Consider the following 23,087-nt stretch of genomic DNA (forward strand, 5'->3'; position numbering starts at 1 on the left):
AGCCTCAATCCCTTGACAAAGAACTAAACTCTTTTATCCTCTATAAGTAATATCATGGAGGCATGCCTGGAGAGCTCGTGGAATCGGTTCTCATACTCTAATATAGTCATGGAGCCCTGCTCTAACAATAAAAATTGATCTCAGAGTTGATATTTGACACTCCTGGGAATAAATCGGGCAAGAAGGCCTATGCAAACACCCTATATCACCGATAGGGACTCAGTTAGCCTGGTCTCTAAGTATGTATGCCACCACTGCCAAGCGGGACCTCTAGTTGATAAGTAGTGAATTTGGATTCTCTCGACTCCAATAGACCAAAGGTATGCAACCACTTGTGACAAGTAAGTAGAAACTCATAAGCATCCTCACCCACAGCCTAAAAAAACCTCGGTGGTGATAGTCTAAGGAATACCCCAAGCATCTTCTGCTCCCTAAGTGGCATGACGCCCTCTAAATAATCCGATAGAGTGGTGGGTGCCAGACTTTCCTGATCAACAGGTACCGCTGGTACAGGCTGGTCCTGTAGTACTGAAGCGGCTAGAGCTAAGGCCCACTGCATACCCCCAATAGCAGCCAGAATCTGGCGAATATCATTTATAAGTTCAAAGCAACGACTGGCTCGAGCAGTGGCTGGGCTGGTCCCGAGCACACCAGCTGTTGATGTGCTAGAGCTACTTTGGTCTCCACTTCCAGCTTCGGAGTCTACTGAAGGTCCCAGGTTAGTGCTACAGCCTTGGCATGACCTTGTAGTTGACCTTTACCTCCGATGCACGTGTGAGCCATCTTGTAAAAGAAGGTGATATTTTGAGAAACCAATAAGACACACACTACACGACATCGATACAAAAGAGACACATTCTTAAAGACATCTTTTAGCCTCCCAAGGATAAGTCAAGGACGTTTTCGTGTTGATCTGAAGGACTCTACTAGAAGTTAGGTTTGTAGAAGTGAGACTGGTGAACCTAGGAATCTGATACCAACTTGTCACAACCCGATTTCTTAAGTCATGATGGCACCTACTATGATCCATTAGTAAGCACGTCGACATATATCCAAGAACTGCAAGTAATGGGATGTCAGGGTAGAAGACCTGCAATCTAATCCAAAACAGTATAGTAATAATAGGAGTATAAAATAAATGGACGGAAGCAAATACATATATATATGAACAAAAAAGATCCCTCTCAAAACCTGAAAGTTACATGTATAGAGCTGCTAATAAAAGAGTACAAGTCCCAAAAGTGGACCACAGAAACAGAGTTGTCTCAAAAATAAAAAAAAGGGAAAAATATATGTACAGAAGGAGACAGGTAAATTTAGAGCACAGTGTGCTCACCCTCTCCTCCGATCATGACCACAACTGGCTCGAATCAATGACGGTAGCTAGTACTCGAACCTACATCACAAAAACAGATGCAAAGTATAGTATGAGTACCAAAACAACAAGTACCTAATAGGAATCATAGGCCGACCGAGCAAGATAAGCAAAAGTAAACTGAAATGCAAGTAAAAGATCACAACCAAAGATAGGGCAAGAAGTAAATATAGGTATGTACACAGCATACTAGTAAATAAAGATAAAGAATCTAACTAACTCTACCGGTCTCCTACAAACCCGATGGGTGCGCTCGTGCATAAATAAAGAGTAACCACCTTCACGGACTCCCATAAGTCCGACAGATGCATGAGTAGCTAAAATTAAATAAACAAAACCAAAGAATTTCAATAATATCACCATTTCTAGGACTTGAACCGAACCACTTCCAAACTCTAATACCTCAACCAATAGCTGAGAGTAGATAAAGACTTTAATCGAAGATCCATAAGGGAATCAAGAATTTAATCACCTACAAGTTGGACCATGGAGTACAAGCGGGTAACCGTAGCTAAAGAGTCGACATGAGTAAGCTAGACCACGAACTTTAACAGGGTAACTATAACCAAAGGTCGAGCATGGGTAAGCTAGACCGCAGACTTTAATCGGGTATCTGTAGCTAGAAAGCCTGAATACAGGTAAGCTGGACCACTAACTTTGACCGGGTATATATAGCTAAGGAGACGAACACAAGTAAGTTGGACCACGGACTTTGACTGGATATATGTACCTAAGGGATTGGACCTAACAAGAATTAGCAATCAACCATGCATCACAGGGAGTACCTCCAAATTGAGTGTCATCAATGCACCACTCCAGCCCAAACCAAATATAACCTGAATCACCAAGAAAACTTCCAAAATCAAGAATCGGGTGATATAGGACTAATAGGAGAATATGGAATTATGGAGGTAAGGTCACAATCTAAGTTACTGCCTAGCTAAGGCTAAGACTATCAGACTCTATTTTGTTATATCAGTCTATAGGGAGCTAACCGTCTAAAATGATGTTAGAGAAGTTCTAAAGCCCAACGGCACCAAAATCGCGCAAGTCTAAGGCAACACTAGCCTAAGACTAGACTAAGACCAAACATGCTTCCAAATATATAACCACAGGCACAGTATTTATCACAGGATAAGAACAACCAAAAATCACAGGAGTCATGCTTAAACTGTCCAACAATTTCCCAAAAATAGCACCTATGGCGTGGAATCTAGGAATTTAGCATGCTTGACACCCAAACACCTACAATTGATTATACAATCTCCCAAACATGCTCAATCTAATGAGGAGAAAACTTAGCCTACTTATAAATCAATAACGTACGCTTTAACTCAACAAATCATGGCTTCTCCCTTTCGAGCGGTCTCTGAATGCTGCCATGCTATCAATGGTAGAATCACAACGTTAATACAATTGTTATGACACTAAAATTAACGAATTTAGAGACAGATCAATTTTGAGGTCTAAAATAAGAAATGTGGGATCTGCATCCAAAAATCTAGAATTGACCCCAAAAATAGGTTTTAAACAGTATCCCAAACTCATCAATCAATTTGATAAACAAATGAGGTTGGGAAACTATGCAAAATGAGCATGGATTAAAAATACACAAAATTCTGACCAAAAGATGAAAATGGCAGCAAATTTACATAGTTATTTCTCATAAATAACCCCGCACGACCCAAATAAAATATACGATGATGTTCCTTAAAAAACCACGTTCTAGCCTTAAAAATCATTAAAACGAAGTTAAATTGGCCAAGTTAAAATTCTCCAAAGTTCAACAAAATATCACTCCGAAAATAACTAAATTAGTAGCTAATTACGTAGATTTACCTCACAGTAAGCTTCCCCTCGAGATTCTGAGCTTACCATCAGATTCCTCACAAAATTCTCTTGAATTTGGACCTTTGAATCGCCTAAATTGAGCTTGAAATAAAGAAAATATCGAGGTTGGAAGTTTGGAATGAAATCTAAAAATCATCCTTAGTCTTTATTAAAAGGCCGGGACTTTGGCCATCGCAATCGCAGCCAAAGACTCAAGCCTTCGTGAACATGTCAAAGGCTCCGTGATCGCAGAGAGCAACTTCCAAGACTCCATGAATGTGGCCAAGGGTCCTCAATAGAGGAGAACAAAACTCCTTGCACCAGATATCAACTAAAAAACTGATATTTCTCAAGTTCAAATATTCCAATAGGGTGCTTAGAATTTGTTTGGAATCCTGTGTGCAAAAATGAGATATGCTATCCCATAAAATTCGACGTTCTGGACTCAATTGCATAGTAAATATTTTCATACAAAGTTGTTACGACTAAAAGTGGGTCCCACACCCAAAGGTTATTTTGAGTCAAATTCCATAATGGGCCTCGAAATTAGACCAGAAGCCTCGAAAAGCAAACAAAGAATCGTTCTAGACCAAACTGGATATTTTGGAGCTAACTGAGCTGTCAAAATTTTTATTTGAGCGTTTTCCAAGAATATTGATCAAAGTCAACTATAGGCTAAATTTTAAAGGCAAAAGCAATAAAATGGTTCTAAACTCGTACTGACACCTCGGTACTCATAACGACCATGCTACTAGCCTAATTTGGCCATTCCGGAGCTGTTGGAACCATCAGAATTTCTTTCTATGATCATTTTCCTCAAGTTATGACCGAAGTCAACTTTTCAAGTTATAAAAGCTTCAAAATAGGGAAACAAGCCTAAAACCCAAACAAACGTCCAAGCCACCAAACAGTCACTACAAACAAGTCCTAAATGACTTGGGATCACTACAAAAATGATCTAAATGATGGAATAAATGCTTAAATTAAAAAATAACCTGGAAAGTCATTACAAGTGGGTATCGGATTGACCGATAATGCCTACCAGTATGTGTTATTTGTATTGACACTACTCTGGCTATGCCACTTAGCATAGTCTGATTGCAGAGTCAGTGATGTTTAATGGGTGAAGACGAAGAGGATTCTCCAATAGCTTCTACTCTTCCTTCCTTATGGTGGGAGCTGTGTCATTATTCTATTTATAAATTTTACTCTTAGAAGCTTGTAACACTGCAAAAATCTAAATACTAAGACCCGAACCATTTTTGTATGCATATAGGCCCAAATCTAATAAAATACTAATTATAATATAATTATTATCACTGATTCTTGAGTGCTTGAAGTGTGATTGATAAATTAGGTGGTGCATGAATAGGTAAATTAATGGTCTTTGAATCCTCTTTTCAACTCCACTAAGTTTGCCTCATTTTGAATTCATAGTAAAAAGTTATGACATTTTTACTAGAGGTTGCCAAATCATCAAAAGTTAACACTCAACTCTACGACCCATAGAGTTTTCTACTAGTCGTATGAACGATTAGTAGAAACCCTAAACACTTTTAAAAAATTCAGTCTTGAGGGTCTTTTCTATGAGTCTTGATTATGACCAATAGAAATTCTTATGAATTGTAAGAATGAGTCATAGACTTTAGTGTCACATTATAGATATCAACTAAAAAAAGCTCATATTTCTCAAGTTCAAATATTCTGACAAGGTGCTCGGAATTCATTCAGAATTTTGTACGCGCAAACGAGATATGCTACGTGAGCATAAACGAAATAGGCAACCCCAACAAATTTGACATTTCGTACTTAATGGCGCAGTCAAAATTTCTATACGAGGTCATTACAAATGAAAGTGGGTTCCACACCTAAGGGTCATTTTGAACCAAATTCCACAACGGACCTTGGGATTAGACCAGGAGCCTCGGAAGAAAATGAAGGATAGTTCTAGACCAAACTCGATATTTTAGAGCTAACCACACTGTTAGAATTTTAATTTGAATGCGTTTTCCAAGATCGTTGACCAAAGTCAACTATAGGCCAAATTTCAAAGGTAAAAGCACCAAATGGTCCTAAACTCATACCGATTGCCTCGATACTCATGCCGACTATTATACTAGTCTAATTTGTCCATTACGGAGCTGATGGAACATCAGAATTTTATCTAAGGTCATTTTCTTAAAGTTATGACCAAAGTTAACTTTTCAAATTATAAAGCTATAAAATAGGAAAACAAGGGTAAAACCTATTACAACCCACATTCTTGAGCTTGGAATATCTATTAAGCTTCTTAGAAGTTATCATGTGAGCCGGATAATCTATAACACTATCAAACGACTCCAAGGAAGGGAGAATGTGATGCCCCATAGTAGGGAAGGTTGGAAATAGGGTCGTAAGAATCTGGAAGAAGTTGGACACCAAGTAACGAGTCGTAGGACTCGATTTACCTACGTGATCTACCAACTTAGAAGTCTTGCATACTTAAACCACTCGAGTACATACCAAACTTACATAGCAAGGATTACATGGGTTCTTAAACTAAGATGAGATTATGAACCAACGGGGAAGGAAAAAATGACATTGGAAGCACCTCAAGCAGGCAGGTGACCCAACTGCTTGGGGTCAAGCAAGTGACCACTTGCTTGGGGGAGCTGGACCCCACTGCCATATGGCAGCCCCTAATTGGCAGCATGTATGTGTTGGCCCAATGGGGGCTGTACATGTGTCGCCCTTAGGAGATGACACGTGTAACCCCCTAAGGAAACATATATATACATGTATTATGACTAAGGACTTCATTTTCCATCCAAAACAACAACCAAAGAAGGGGGGAAAAAATGTGAAGAGCAAAAAGAAAGGCAGTCATGGTTGTGAAGAATTAAAGGTAAGTTCTTCAATTTTCTTCTGCGAATTAATTATCTACAGTATTCCTTAACCACATGGAGATGTGTATATGTATATTACGATGCCTACGGAACCATATCTTCAGCTTTACACTTGGAACAAATAAGAGAAAGTTGAAGGAAAAAAGTTGGAGGGCAAGAAGAGGAGCTACGGGTTGGGGCTGCCAAGGTAAGCCTTCGCGTTTTGTTCTGTAAATTAATTATTTAAGATATACCATGTTATATAATGGTGTTTTATAACATAAAATTCCAATTTGGGGCAGCGTAAAACAGACACAAACAGTCCGCCCCAATTCAGCACATCAAGAAGTTTTCAAGATGCAGTTTTGGCGAGTTTTGGCCAATTTTGGGTAAGGTAAGGTTTCTCCTTTCAATTTGGATTTTATGGTGTTGTAATAGAGTGTGTTACACTCCCTATAGGTGGATTTAAATGTGAAAATGTTATATAATTGCTTGACGTCGAAGATAATCTAAATTGGAGACGTTATAGTTAAATTGTCGTCGAAGTAAAGTGTTGTGCTTGTGGTGCACTATTGCAGGTGTATGGGGGTTTATTGCAGAGACTAAATTTGTTCTAAAATGGGTGTGTATGCTTCTGTTTTCAGCCATATGACCCCTCATTTCGTACAATTAAAGGCTTTGCGAAATAAAGACTAAAAACCCTATTTTGGTGTCGTAATTTTCAGCAAGTTGTTTGGAGCTTATGTTGTATAATATTGCCATGTTTTATGTGTATATATGCTGCAGGGTGTTGTTGTTGGTTGTCTGTAGTGATTATGTATGTAATTGGAAAATCGTATAGGGCATATTATAGAGGAGGTGCTGCCCAATTTTCGTTAACGCCTTAACTATTTAAAGAACTAGCGGAGGAGACGAACAAGGAAATAGGTTCCATGAATACGAAGGTGCAACTTAAGGTGCTGGAAAGTCAAGAGTGGTTGATATTCGTATTACTTTCATGTTAAATAGGTTTGGAGGATGACGACGTGGACGTGATTAAGAGAAGTCCATACGAGGTATGTGAAGCTTTCTCTTGGTATGTTTTTGGAATAAGTATGTAAAGCTATCTTTCTTCCCTTTTGGCATGTCTTAGCCTCAAGTAAATTGTATGTTAAATAAAGGGATAATTCCATTCCCAGAACTTTAACTACGCCTCATAATCCCTGTCCACTGCATAGTATTGGAACTCCTGCAAGAATAGAGTATTGCCTATTAAGGCTTTTACGTGTTAAAGAGTAGTGTGTGGAAAGCCACCTCTCCTTTCTCTTGATATGTACTTGGTATGAAAATGAGATTATGATGCCATAGTTTTTCATCGAGCCCCAGAATGGGCCGGGTACAAAATATGTACAAGATGACCACATGAAGGGAAGTACACACTATATAGAGCTTATTCTCTTTTTTTCTTCTGGCATGTCTCAGTTGTAAATGAAATATGATATGAACTCCAGGGTAACTCCATTCCTAGCATCTCCTATTTACTTTTGAATATCGAACTCTTGTAATAGTTGAACTAGTTTCCTGGAAACTTCTATGTATTAAGGAGATAATGAATATACGGGCTCCAAGCCTTAAAGACTATATGATACTAAGTGGTTCTGATTCCATAAATGATTTATCCCTATGTTAATACATGTCTAGGGTCCCCGAGATTACAATTCAGATAGCCCATAATGGAATTTAAAGGACACTCGAGATGACTACACCACTACTCGGGTCCTCAGGAAAAAGCTTAGCTTTCTTATTCTGTCGGGTCCCTGATAATGTTTTAAATTGCATATGGTTACTCACTACTCTACTCGTACATACTGTAACCCCTCTATCACTGAGTCCTGGGCCATGGCATATTCTCGTGCATAGTTCACTGCATTATCCACTGAGTCCTTCACTAGAGGTCCAGGGCATATATGTATATATATGATGATGTATTGTAATAAGGTGGTGATGGAATTGGTATGATGGTTTTATAGATGTATCCATCGGATCCCTGATAGGGCCGGCTATATGGTATAATTTGAGCATGTATGCTTTTATAAATCACAAAGTACAGGTACAGGTTCCTTGTATGACATTTTATCCCCTGCTTCTCTATTTCAGAGATACTTCCAATTGTGTTATGTTATATTTTACATACTCAGTACATATGTCATACTAACCCTCTTTTCTCAAGGGGCTACATTTCATGTCCATAGATACAGATAAAGGTTTTGGGAGTCCATCAGCATAGGATTTCGCTCAGCTCAGTTGGAAGAGGCTCCATTGTATCAAAGCCTAGTTTTTGGCACTGGCCGTTGATGTATAGTATTGTTAGGTTATTCAGGGGTATGGTGGGGGCCCTGTCCCACCATATGTTATCATTAATGTTGCTAGAGGTCTGCAAACATGTATATATGAGTTGTCTATGTTAGCCTGGTTCAGCTGGGTCTATATGGTGTATTGTACGTGTTGTTATATTATGGATGCCTTGTCGGCTTGCATGCCCTTTCATGTTATAATTCAAATAAAAGAGGCTACAAATATATGAAATGTTATGACCCACAGGGGTTCTCATGTACGTATCATGTTGTTTGTAGTCCGATTTGACTATACTTGATATATATGTATTACGTGTCTATAATTCAACGTGACCACAGCTGATAAATATATGTACAGGGGGTTTAGGTCAGACCCCAGTTGTGGCCTACGGGGTTGGGTCGTAACAGAAGCGGTATTAGAGCAGTTCATTCTTGGATTGTCTGTACACCATATCTAGTAGAGTCTTGATTATTGATGTGTTGCGTGCCACGTCTATAAACAGGAAGCTACAGGACATTTAGAATATTACCTTTCTTTCATATCTGAGATCATGCTATAGATCTGAGTCATAGCAAATCTTCTTATACTAACCTTGGCTTATTAGCAGAAGAACGACATCAAAAGAAGGAAGTAATTAATGACATGGGAAGTTACGAAGCACGCAGGTAACTAAAGGCATGGGAGATATCTGTTGGGTAAGGTATTAAAGAAAAAAATTGAAATGTAAAGTCGAAAACTAAAGGGAAAAGTAGACGAGAAGTGCAACAGATACAGTTTGAAGGTGGACATACGAGGTAAGTCCATTATTTCTTTATTATTATTGACATTGAAACCCCTGTGTGGCTGCAATATGAGATGATATTGGAAGCCCTGTGTGGCTGTGATATGATATGAATATATATATGTTGGCCTTGTGAGGCATTGTTGGTATTTTTTGCGTGTAGGTTTGGGATAAGTAAGAAATATAGAGGAAACTCTGCCGAAATTTTCCCAGAATAAAGAAAGGAGATAAAACATAGATTCTTAAGATGTCTTGGAAATTGATACCAAGTACCCCTACTATGTTTAACTAAAGCTATAAGAGGTACTCTTCAAGTCGTCGATAAAGGGCACCCTTTTTACTTAGAGAATTTTATTTTGGAGAAACAAAAGCCTATTTAAGTAGTAAAGTTCAGACTATGGTATCTCAACCCATATTTGTGCTATAGGAATATAAACAGGGGGCTCAGGTTGAAGGATAAGATGTACCGCGATTGAGTTTCACTCTTTTTGAAAAGTACCAAGCCCCAACTGCTAGTTGTAAACTAGATAAGTTGTTCACAACTCGAGGATAAATTTAGAAGGATCCCATATAGGTCAAGTGTTGAGAAGCACTGTGATGTTTAAGGGATTCTAGTTTTCTTCTAACGGTGGTTGGAAAATGGTTTATGATAACAGTTTTGTTAGTCCTCCACCAACTAACTAGAGGAAGAAATGCTAATAGAAGCACCCCATAGAGATGTTATGAATTGAATATGAGTATGAGTTAAAAGGGGGATACGTAATATGAGTTAAAGGTAGTACAACAATGCGGGGATAAAGCAAGAGCGCTACTAAGGCGCACTTGGTATGGGTTGACTAAGTCAAAAGCCTATGTTAGTTATACGGTAAGGGCAAGGGGCATAAGGTATAAAGAAATGATACGTGTGCACAACATCGCTCCGAAAATAATAGAACCCTTAAAAGACAAAGACGGCAAACTTAAGGAATAAATGGCGCAACTTCCATTCACCCCAAGAAACAAAGGATATAGGTTGGGATAAAGTTACTGCTTCAAGAAAACCTTGAATAGTTATCATCGAAATACTAGCACTGCCTAATTGGAATTGGAATGACTACAGGTGCTAAGTAATTCTTGGATGAAGACATGTAAAAGGTGGCCTTGGACAAGTTGTTCCATGAGTCTCATTACTCAAGTACAGATTAATAGATGATGTGTCACACTATGCATGAAAAGGTTCTCGACATTTCGTGATTTAGCCAAGGTTCTATACATGGATAGTCAGGTTATAAAATATGCAGAGAGATGGAGACAGGATACGACATCAAGTAGATTGGGGAAAGAGATTGGATGAAATGGAGATTGGACATAGAGACATAGAGCAAGGTATAAGCAGATAAAGGTGTAGGTACCCTCTAAAGAGGGGAAGCCAATAGGAGAATGGCAAGGGTAAGGTAAAAGCAATTGATGTGACAACATATTTAAAATAGATGCTTAAACTTCAATAAGATCTCTTGCTGAACCAAGTTAGGAAGGTCTAGAAGTCACCAATAGTTGGATGGAAGCCAGAATGCTATGTAAGGTAGTGTTAAGAAGTTTTTTAATAAGACCTTGAATGACATGAAGCTAGAAGGTGGGTGCATATAAAAAGAAATAGGTATAGTAATGAAAGGATATCGAGTAACTCAAGAGACACTAGGGAGGGTAATGATATCATGTTAGACCAAAAGCCAAAGTGATGGCAATAGAGTTGGTCGCAAAGGGTGTTGCGACAGATGCGTAACCAAGGAAAAAGGAACATGAAACCTCCTATGATAGGGGATGGGAAGAGCAAAGAGTGAATGAGAGAAAGGAAAGAAGTATAATGATATAGGGCAAGCAAGTTTTGATGTGAATAAGATATGTACAGTATAATGGACCAGGAGATGGAAGGACTGCGTCTACCTCCTACAAGCTACAGCAAAATGGTTATGCAACCTATAGGTATGTATATATAAGTGTCAGGCTAAGTGAGTAAGTACTTGATAAAAGAAATAGGGGCTTAATAATGACAAGGCAATTATGATATTTTGGATAACCCACCAAAAGCTATGAAGATAGGTAAGCCAAACTGTCAGGATGAAATTAGTACCACGGGCAAGGTAAGGCATGGTCACGATTGGACCAAAGGTCTATCCCGATACTGATTGTAGGATGAGGGGGAAAATAACAAGATAACATACGAGACCTAGCAAGACAATGCTAAGGTATTTCTCGAATTAAGGTAAGCACCCTCTCATATTCTCGTAAAAGTAAAAAAATGACACGAGATAACATATCTAAGATGTTATAAGCTGGGACAAGCTGAGGTAAGGAAATGGTAAAAAGGTTTAAACCAAGAGAAGCATAACTAACAGGTTACTAAAAGATGGCAGACTTATATGCCAAATTCCTTTAGAATTATATCAGGTAACGACGGACAGAGCACAGAACGACTATGAAAGTCAACCTTAAGGATTGAAAAACAAAACCCAAAGGGTAAAGTACCAATTAAAGTCTTCTAAGAAATTGAGGAGTAATATATGAGGTCCCCACAGCTATTGCCTCAAGAAAAAGGGCTTAAAGCACAGTTAGTGCCTAGATGTCAGTCCAAGAAAAGATTGGGAACATAGACGGGTCTTAGTACCACCTTTCACCCTCAAAATAGATAAAGATGTTAAGCGTCCCACTTAAATGCTAGAAGATATGTTGTGAGCTGGTGTTGTTAACTTCAAAGGTAGCTGGGATGATTATCCATCACTTATTGATTTGCCTATCATAATGGCTACCACTCCAGTATCCCAATGACCCCATACAAGACTGGTGGGGCAGGACGTGTAAAGTCCCCTATTAGTTGGGGCAATGTTAAAAAGACTAAGCTAGTAGGGCAAGACACGATTGAGCAAGCTATGGACTAGCAACCCAAAGTGGGCAGAAGTGACATGCAGATAATCGACATCGACATTCAGAGTTCAAATGGATGATTAGGTGTTCAGAACAGGGTCACCTAGAAAGGGAATAATAGGATTTGGCGAGAAAAGGAAACTTAGCCCTAACTACATTGGATCCTATCAAGTTGCTGGTAAGATGGACAAAGTTGCCTTCTAGTTAGACTTACCACCTGATTATGAAATCATACGCCTAGTACGTCTATGCGGATACTTCATAAATGTACTAGTTATATACCCAGAGTATGTCCCATAGATGATACCCACGAGATGGAATCCTATGAGGAATAACCTATAGCCGTCTTGCATTGGCAAGTTAGAAGGTTGCAAACTAGGACGTGACTTCTGTAAAGGTATTGTGACACAACAAAGACCAGAAAGGGGATGACTTGGGAAGTCAATAAAAAAGAAGAGGAATGGAGAAGATATCCGTACTTGTTCCCTATATAAAAAGGTAGTCTAAACCCCTAAATAGAGTGAGAAACAATGATTATACAGAACCCCCGAAATCTTTGTGAAACTCTTTGAGGTAAGTTAATATTCGAGGATGAATGTTCTAAAGGGGGAAGAATGTTATACCCCACATTCTTGAGCTCAAAATGTCTCTTAAGCTTCTTATAAGTTATCATGTGAGCCGGATAATCTACAATACTATCAAATGACTCCAAGGAAAGGAGAATATTGATGCCCCGTAGTAGGGAAGTTTGAAAATAGGGTCGTAAGAATCCAAAAGAAGTTGGACACCAAGTAATAAGTCATAGGACTCAATTTACCTATGTGAGCTACCAACTTAGAAGTCTTGCATACTTAAACCACTCGAGTACATACAAAACTTACGTAGCAAGGATTACATGGGTTCTTAAAACAAGACGAGATTACGAACCCATAGAAAAGGGAAAAAATGACATGTGGAAGCCTAGGAAGGTGACACGTGGTAGCACCTCAAGCAAGCAGGTGACCCACCTACTTGGGGGAGGTGGACCCCACTGCCACGTGGCAGCCCCTAATTGGCAGCATGTATGTGTTGGCCCAATGGGGGCTGGACACGTGTCACTCTTAGGAGATGGCATATGTCATCCCCTAAGGAAACATATATATACATTTATTGTGACTAAGGACTTCATTTTCCATCCAAAACAACAGCCAAAGAAGAGGAAAAAAATGTGAAAAGCAAAAAGAAAGGCAGCCATGGTTGTGAAGAATTAAAGGTAAGTTCTTCAATTTTCTTTCGCGAATTAATTATATACGGTGTTCCTTAACTACATAGATATGTATATATGTATCTTACGATGCCTACGGAACCATATCTTCAGCTTTACATTTGGAACAAACAAGATAAAGTTGAAGGAAAAACATTGGAGGGCAAGAAGAGGAGCTACGGGTTGGGGCTGCCAAGGCAAGCCTCTGAGTTTCATTCTGTGAATTAATTATTTAAGTTATACCAATGTTATATAATGGTGTTTTATAACATAAAATTCCACTCTGTGGAAGCGGAAAAGGGACACAAATAGCCCACCCAAATTCAGCACATCAAGAAGTTTTCGAGATGCAGTTTTGGTGAGTTTTGGCCAATTTTGGGTAAGGTAAGGTTTCTCCTTTCAATTTGGATTTTATGGTGTTGTTATGGATTGTGTTATACTACCTATAGGTGGCTTTAAATGTGAAAATGTTATAGAAGTGCTTGACGTCGAAGATAATCTAAATTGGAGTCGTTATAGTTAAATTGTCGTCGAAGTAAAGTGTTGTGCTTGTGGTGCACTATTGCAGGTGTATGGGGGTTTATTGCAGAGACTAAATTTGTTCTAAAATGGGTGTGTATGCTTCTGTTTTCAGCCATATGACCCCTCATTTCGTATAATTAAAGGCTTTGCGAAATAAAGACTAAAAACCCTATTTTGGTGTCGTAATTTTCAGCAAGTTGTTTGGAGCTTATGTTGTATAATATTGCCATGTTTTATGTGTATATATGCTGCAGGGTGTTTTTGTTGGTTGTCTGTAGTGATTATGTATGTAATTGGAAAATCGTATAGGGCATATTATAGAGGAGGTGCTGCCCAATTTTCGTTAACGCCTTAACTATTTAAAGAACTAGCGGAGGAGACGAACAAGGAAATAGGTTCCATGAATACGAAGGTGCAACTTAAGGTGCTGGAAAGTCAAGAGTGGTTGATATTCGTATTACTTTCATGTTAAATAGGTTTGGAGGATGACGACGTGGACGTGATTAAGAGAAGTCCATACGAGGTATGTGAAGCTTTCTCTTAGCATGTTTTTGGAATAAGTATGTAAAGCTATCTTTCTTCCCTTTTGGCATGTCTTAGCCTCAAGTAAATTGTATGTTAAATAAAGGGATAATTCCATTCCCAGAACTTTAACTACGCCTCATAATCCCTGTCCACTGCATAGTATTGGAACTCCTGCAAGAATAGAGTATTGCCTATTAAGGCTTTTACGTGTTAAAGAGTAGTGTGTGGAAAGCCACCTCTCCTTTATCTTGATATGTACTTGGTATGAAAATGAGATTATGATGCCATAGTTTTTCATCGAGCCCCAGAATGGGCCGGGTACAAAATATGTACAAGATGACCACATGAAGGGAAGTACACACTATATAGAGCTTATTCTTTTTTTTTCTTCTGGCATGTCTCAGTTGTAAATGAAATATGATATGAACTCCGGGGTAACTCCATTCTTAGCATCTCCTATTTACTTTTGAATATCAAACTCTTGTAATAGTTGAACTAGTTTCCTGGAAACTTCTATGTATTAAGGAGATAATGAATATACGGGCTCCAAGCCTTAAAGACTATATGATACTAAGTGGTTCTGATTCCATAAACGATTTATCCCTATGTTAATACATGTCTAAGGTCCCCGAGATTACAATTCAGATAGCCCATAATGGAATTTAAAGGACACTCGAGATGACTACACCACTACTCGGGTCCTCAGGCAAAAGCTTAACTTTCTTATTTTGTCGGGTCCCTGATAATATTTTAAATTGCATATGGTTACTCACTACTCTACTCGTGCATACTGAAACCCCTCTATCACTGAGTGCCAGGCCAGGACAAATTCTCGTGCACAGTTCACTGCATTATCCACTAAGTCCCTCACTAGAGGGTCAGGGCATGTATGTATATATATGATGATGTATTGTAATAAGGTGGTGATGGCTCTGGATATATGATTGTTTTACAGATGTATCCACCGGATCCCTGATAGGGCTGTTTATATGGTATAATTTGAGCATGCATGCTTTTATAAATCACAGAGTACAGGTACAGGTTCCTTGTATGATATTTTATCCATTGCTTCTTTATTTCAGAGATTCTTCCAATTGTGTTATGTTATGTTTTACATACTCGGTACATATATCGTACTGACCCCCTTTTTTCGGGGGGTTGTGTTTCATGCCCGTAAGTACATATACAGGTTTTTGGAGTCCGTCAACTTAGAATTACGCTCAACTCAGTTGGAAGAGGCTCCATTGTATCGGAGCCTACTTTTTTGGCATTGGCCAATGATGTATAGTATTATTTTGTTATTTAGGGGTATTTCTAGAGGTATGCAGACATGTATATGTGGGTTATGTATATCGTCCTGGTTCAGCTGGGTCTATATGGTGTATTTTATGTGTTGTTACATTATGGCAGCCTTATCGGCTTGCATTCCCTTTAATGTTATGATTCAAATAAAAGAGGCTACATATATATGAAATGTTATGACCCACAGGGGTTCTCATGTATGTATCATGTTATTTGTAGTCCGGTTTGACTACACTTGATGTATATGCATCTATAATTCAATGAGACCACAGCTGATAAATATATGTATGGGGGGTCCAGATCAGACCCCAGTCATGGCCTACGGGGTTGGGTCATGACAAAACCCAAATGAATGACCAGGTGACCAAATAGTTAGTGCCAATAAGTCCTAAATAACCTAAGCTTGCTACAAGAATGCTCTAAATGATGGAATGAATGCTTAAATTAAAAAAAAGAACTTGAGGATCATTACAGATGGGTACCTGGTTGACCAATGATGCCTACTAATTTTGGGTACATTTATGTGCCCAATAACAAATAAAATCCATAATTCATTGATCAAGTTGAGAGCAAATTCCTAGAATTTAGTTCATATGATTGCATTTTTGTATTGTTGTAACCAACCAATATGATTAGACACTTCCAAGGCTGATTGAGAAAGAATTAACATTCAAAACATGATCAGATAGAAAGTGGAGCTCAAAGAAGAATTTAGGAACACAATGTGAAAAATATACACTATAAGGAAGTATGTCTACGTCGCGCACTTGGCTTATGAGATTTGATTCCAAAACTTGGAATTTATTTGATAAAACAGTGTGGTGCGTGTCAGGTCCACGTTGCGGACCTGGTTCTGGATACCACAAATGCATGTCGATAAAGGAAATGAAAAGTTACACTGAACTAAACCAAGTTGCATTGCAGACTTTAGTGTGTCTACTTTAATTCTGCATTTTTGGTGTTATAAATAGCACCTTTACATATTTTGGTAAAAAGTAGATCCAATTATCGGGTTGAAGTTGAAGAAGAGGAAGGAAGAGCTACTTTTGGTGATATTTTCTTCTTTCCTTTCATTTGAATCTAAGTTTTGATGTTATTAATGATATGTAAATATGTTATACACCATGAGTGGCTAAATCCCCTTGTTCTTGGGTTGTAGCCAAAATACGAAGGTTGAATCTTGTTTGCTTTGGTTTAAAATAGATTTTTGTATGTGATTACTCTTATGTTCTTGTTTTGATTATTTTAATGCTTGATCACCATTAGAGCAAAACTTGTTGTCCACCTGGAACTCAAAAGACGGAAAAGGGATAGAACACTAGAATATAAAAAGCATGTTTATCCTAGAATTGCCTAGAATAATTCGTGTATAGAATGACCGTGACACGTATCTATACACAATGTTTGGTTACTAAAAAACATGATAAAATTATTGCATTTTTATTGGTTCATGCTTATCTCCGCTCTACGATGAAGTTAGGTTATCAACATAAGTAGGCAATTAGAGATCGAAAGATCATAATTGTATAATCAACCTTGTAAACTAGTAATTGAAAACCCATCTAATACCAAAGTAAAGAATTTTAGACTGATAATCTATGTATGCTATGACCCAGGGACTCTTCTTGATATTTATAAAATTCCTCTAATATCTTTGAATTATTTTCTCATATCCAATTGTTATAATTATTTTTATAGACATAAATGAACTCAACCCTTTGAAAACACACATGAATAATTTGATTCATTGAAAACCTATCTAATGCCTAATTGAATTTCCCTGTGGGTTCGATATCCAGCTCTTAAAGAGGGTCACTATATTAGTTTTGAGACCGCGTACACTTGCGTGTGCTTCTGGACATAATAAGTTTTTAGCATCGTTGCCGGCGAACATTGTTTAATTTGGCAATAGTTTTCTTTGTGAAGTTTCTTTATATTTTAATTTGTGTTAACAACTTGATATTAGCTATTATTTTTGGAAGGAGAACTCAAAAAGGAACACTGGACAGAAGTGGGAACATTGTAAAGCCACTAGCTAAGCCTGAAAGATTTCTGCATCAGCAAAGAAGGAGAGCAGCTGCTCTATATCCAGTACCATCGATAAATCTGGGTGATACTAACGAACTGTCGGTAGAGATTCTTATAGAGATGGCAGCTAGGACAATACGTGATGTGGCAGTCTCACTCACAGTAAATGTCACCTCTAGTATTCAGAAATTGCCAGCTGGAGGAAGATTTGAACTGAAACAGGACATGGTGCAACTGTTGCACTCTAATGGGTAGTTTACAGTTTTTCCTCATATAGATCCTCAAGTTCACATCCGCAACTTCTTGGAAATTAGAGACACTTATATGCCTAATGGGATATCTCCTGACTATGTCAGGTTAACATTGTTTCCCTTTTCTTTGTTGGGGGAAGCTAAGAGGTGGTGGAAGTTGGAAACACAAAATTCAATCACTTCATGAAATAATTTGGCTTGCAAGTTTCGTATCAGGTCCTTTCCTTCAGGGAAGACAGCTAAGTTAAGGGCAGAAATTTTAATCTTTAAGCAAAAATTTAGAAAAAATGTGTACCAATCTTGGGATAGGTTTAAATCTTTACTCATTAATTTTCCTCACCATCATCAAGCTAATAGGGTGTTTTTCCATACCTTCATAGAAGGGTTGGAACCTAACACCAAAATTCTTCTTGATTTTACTACAGGTTGACAGGCATTGGATAAAACCTATGATGAGCTATATACATTGCTTAATCGCATATCTCAGGGAAATCTTGAGTGGAATGGAGGAAATTCTAGACCTGTAGTTCAAAAACAAGCAGGTATGTTGGAAGTTGATGCGGTGACAGCTTTGACGGCACATATAGCAGCAATGCAAAATATGATGACAACGTATTTCAATACTTTAGCAAAAAGATATCAGCAAGCTTTGGTGAATATGGTTCAGCAACAACACATGTAGTGCAAGGTGTATGGCAGTAGTGAACATGTGGCAGAATATTGTGTAGCTAATCCTGAGTTAGTAAATTTTTTGGGAAATGTACCTAAGGGTGGAGGTAATCAGAACGAAGGAAATACTTACAACCCAAATTGGAGAAACCATCCAAATTTCTCATGGGGTGGAAATCAGCAAAACCAACACCAAGGGAAAACACAATACAAACCACAAAAAAGCAGGCAGCAGTACAACAATCAAGGACACGATCCATACAGACCACAAGGAAGAGGCCAGCACTATAACAAGCAAGACCAGAGTAACCAACAATCAAGAAATATAGGAAATATGAGTGTGGAAGACATGCTTAAAAACCTTATGAATGACCAAGCTAAGCTAGCTGCAGACGTACATCAATACCAAATCACTACCCAAAATTTAGAGAAACAGGTGGGATAGCTAGCTAATGCACAAAATTCGTGCTCGCAATGTGGTTTACCAGGTAACACTGATCTAAACCCCAAATAGGTAAATGTTGTGAGCACTTTTAGTAGAAGAGCATTAGTCGAGCTAGCGCCATAATGTAAAGGTAGTAAAGGTAAAGGTAAATCTGTGGAAATTAAAGCTAGTAAATCTAGCGACCAAAGATGGAGCAAGAGCAGAAAATAAAATCACCTCCCCTATTTCCACAAAAATTTAAAAAGAAGAAAGAGAAGGAATGTTTTGAAAAATTCATAGACATGCTTAAACAGGTGCAAATTAACTTACCTTTAATTTATGTGTTACATGGTATTCTAAAATATTCCAAGTTTATCAAAGATATTGTGGCAAACAAGAGAAAGTTAGCTGAATATGAAATAGTGGCACTCACAAAAGAGTGTAGTTCAAGAATCTTGAACAAAGTTAATCTTCCATCTAACCAAAAAGATCCAGGTAGTTTCACGGTATAGGTAACGATTGGTAAGCACAGTAATGCAAGAGGTATCTGTGATCTAGATGTTAGTATAAACTTGATGCCTAGATCTATGCTTAAGAAATTAGGTATGGATAACTTAAATCAACCACCACTTTATTATAGTTAGCTAATCATTTTGTAGCTAGACCTGATGGTATTATTGAGGATGTGTTAGTTCAAGTGGGATCCCTCATCTTTCCTGTTGATTTTGTTGTATTATATTTTAAGCCTGACCCTATGTTCCTTTTATCTTGGGGAATATGTTCTTAGCAATAGGTAGTGCACTTATTGATGTTGCTGCAGGTAGATTGAATATGACAGCACATGACTGAGTGGAGGTGTTCGATGTATATCAGGCACTGAAGTTGCCTGAAGCCTATGAAGAGTTGTCTGCTATAACTGTCATCGATGAGGAAGTCTTAGATCAAGGCATTTTAGCAAAACATCCTTTGTAAAGAGTCATGATAGGTCAAGATATTGAAGAGTACATGGAAGCTAAAGAGTTAGCTAGTATACTTGATATGCCAAATGTCAGCATGTGGAAAAAAATGTGGAACCTTTGAACAGAGAATTGGGCCCTTCACCCAAGCCATCTCTGGAAGAAGCTTCTAAGTTAAAGTTGAAGAAATTATTAGCATATCTCAGGTATGCTTTTCTTGGAGTGAATAATACCTTGCCTATAATTCTTTCGTCTGCTTTGTCTGAGGCACAAGTCGCAGCAGCACTTGAGGTATTAAAAAAGCAGAAGAAGGCAATTGGATGACAAATGGTTGATCTTCATGGTACCAGTCCCACTTTGTTCATGCATAGAATTTTCATGGAAGAAGGACATAAAGCTAGTGCACAACCATAACGCCGATTAAAACCCATCATAAAAGAAGTGGTGAAAAAAGAGATAATTAAGTGACTAGATGCATGCATAATATACTCAATCTCTAATAGTAAGTGGGTAAGCCCAGTTTAGTATGTACCAAATAAAGGGAGAATAATTGTGGTGACTAATGAGAAGAATGACTTAATCCCTACAAGAATAGTAACTGGGTGGCATATATGCATTGACGACAGAAAGTTGAATGATGCCATAAGGATCACTACCCTATACCATTTATTGACCAAATGCTTGAAAGGTTAGCAAGCCAAGAGTATTATTATTTCTTAGACGGGTATTCAGGATACAACCATATTACCATTGCACCAGAGGATCAGGAAAAGACAACATTCACATGCCCTTATAGGATATATGCATTTAAGCGTATGCCATTCGATCTTTAAAATGCTCTTGCCACTTTTGAGAGATGCATGATCACTGTACTTTATCATATGGTGGAAGAGTTTGCAGAGATTTTTATGGATGACTTTTCAGTCTTTAAAGAGTCTTTTGATCTTTGTTTGCAAAATCTAAAGAAAGTACTAGCAAGGTGTGAGGAAACAAATCTCGTCTTAAATTGGGAGAAATTTCATTTCTTGGTAAAGAAGGGTATTGTGTTGGGGAAAAAAGTTTCAAAAGATGGTTTGGAGGTAGACAAAGCTAAAATTGAAGTGATTGAGAACCTTCCACCACTAATTTTAGTGAAAGGTGTCTGTAGTTTTCTAGCTCATACTGGATTCTATCGGCGATTCATTAAAGATTTTTCAAAGATTGCAAGACCCATGTGTAGCTTGTTACAAAAGGAGGCAAAATTTATTTTTGATGATAAATGTTTTTAGTCCTAGAACTCTTAAAGAAGAAGCTGATCGAAACCCCCATCCTAATAGCTCCTGACTAGGAGCTACCTTTTGTGTTGATATATGATGCAAGTGACACAACAGTGGGAGCAGTTCTGAGATAGAGAAAAGAGAATATCTTCCACTCTTTTTATTATGCAAACAAGACTTTTAACTCGGCGCAGGCCAACTACATAGTCAAAGAGAAGGAAATACTGGTGCTGGTTTATGCATTTGACAAGTTCAGATCCTAATTGGTGGGTACTAAGGTAATTTTTTACATTGACCATGCAGCTCTTAGGTACCTATTTAACAAGAAAGATGCAAAGCCACAACTCATAAGAGAGATCTTATTTCTCCAAGAATTCAACATCGAGATCAAAGATTGCAAAGGCTGTGAGGATCAAGTTACCGATCACCTTTCCAGGCTAGACAGTTCAACACATGCTGGGGAACAGATGCAGATCAAAGAAGAATTTCCTAATAAGCAACTGTTAGCTCTTGAATTGAGTGAATTGCCATGGTACTCTGACATAGTCAATTACCTGGTCAGTGGGGTATTTCCCCCAGATGTAACCTCATAAAAGAAGAGAAAATTAATACATGAGGCTCAGTTCAACATATGAGATAAGCCTTACTTATTCAAGTAGGGAATAGACCAAATGGTAAGAAGGTATATGATAGAAATCGAAGTGCGCCAAGTCTTAGATAGTTGCCACTCATCACCATATGGTGGTCATTATGGAGGAGAGTGCATTGTATAGAAGGTACTTCAATATAGTTTCTTTTGGCCTACATTATTTAAAGATATTTTAGGGTATGTTAAGAACTGCGACAATGACAACGAACGGGCAACATCTTAAGAAGACATGAAATGCCATTGAGATACATCTTGGATGTCAAAATTTTCAATATATGGGGCATAGACTTCATGAATCCGTTTCCATCATCTTATGGAAACCAATATATCTTAGTGGCAGTAGATTACATGTCCAAGTGGGTTAAGGTCGTAGATCTTCCCACCAATGACTCAAAGGTGGTAACCAAGTTTCTCAAGAAGCACATCTTCACTCGATTTGGCATTCCTGAGCAATTATCAGCGATGGAGGATCTCACTTTATAAATCAAATAATAAAGAATATCTTGGCTAAGTATGGGGTGAGTCATAAAGAGGCTACTGCATATCATCCACAAACTAGTGGGTAAGTCGAGGTATCCAATAGAGAGGTGAAGTAGATATTGTAAAAGACTATGAATGCACAAAGGAAAGATTGGTCAAAGAAGTTAGATGAAGCACTTTGGGCATACCAAATGGCATACAAAACACCCATCGGGACCTCTCCATATCATATGGTATTTGGTAAAACATGCTACTTATATTGGGCAATCAAGAAACTGAATCTTGACCCAAAGTTATCACAGAGAAAACAGTTGGACCAATTGCATAAGTTGGAGGATTTTAGGCTCCAGGCCTATGAAAATGCCAAGTTGTATAAGGAGAAAACAAAGTGATGGAATGATAAACACATCATCACTCGTACTTTCGAACCAGGACAAAAGGTACTTCTTTTTAACTCTAGACTCAAACCTTTTCTAGGGAAGTTAAGATCCAAGTGGAGTGTTCCATTTGAAGTCATATGTATGAAACCTCATGGAGCTGTGGAACTGTGGAATACATCAAAAAATTCCACTTTTCTAGTTAATGGGAAAAGAGTCAACCACTACTTTGGTAATGATGTGGACCGTGAAGAGGAAGCTGTAGAGCTTGAGGATGAAAGATGAAGGCGTTAAGTCATGCCAAAATGGTAAAAATGACA

Source organism: Solanum dulcamara, chromosome 9, assembly GCF_947179165.1.
Source record: "Solanum dulcamara chromosome 9, daSolDulc1.2, whole genome shotgun sequence".
NCBI classification, from domain to species: Eukaryota; Viridiplantae; Streptophyta; class Magnoliopsida; order Solanales; family Solanaceae; genus Solanum; species Solanum dulcamara.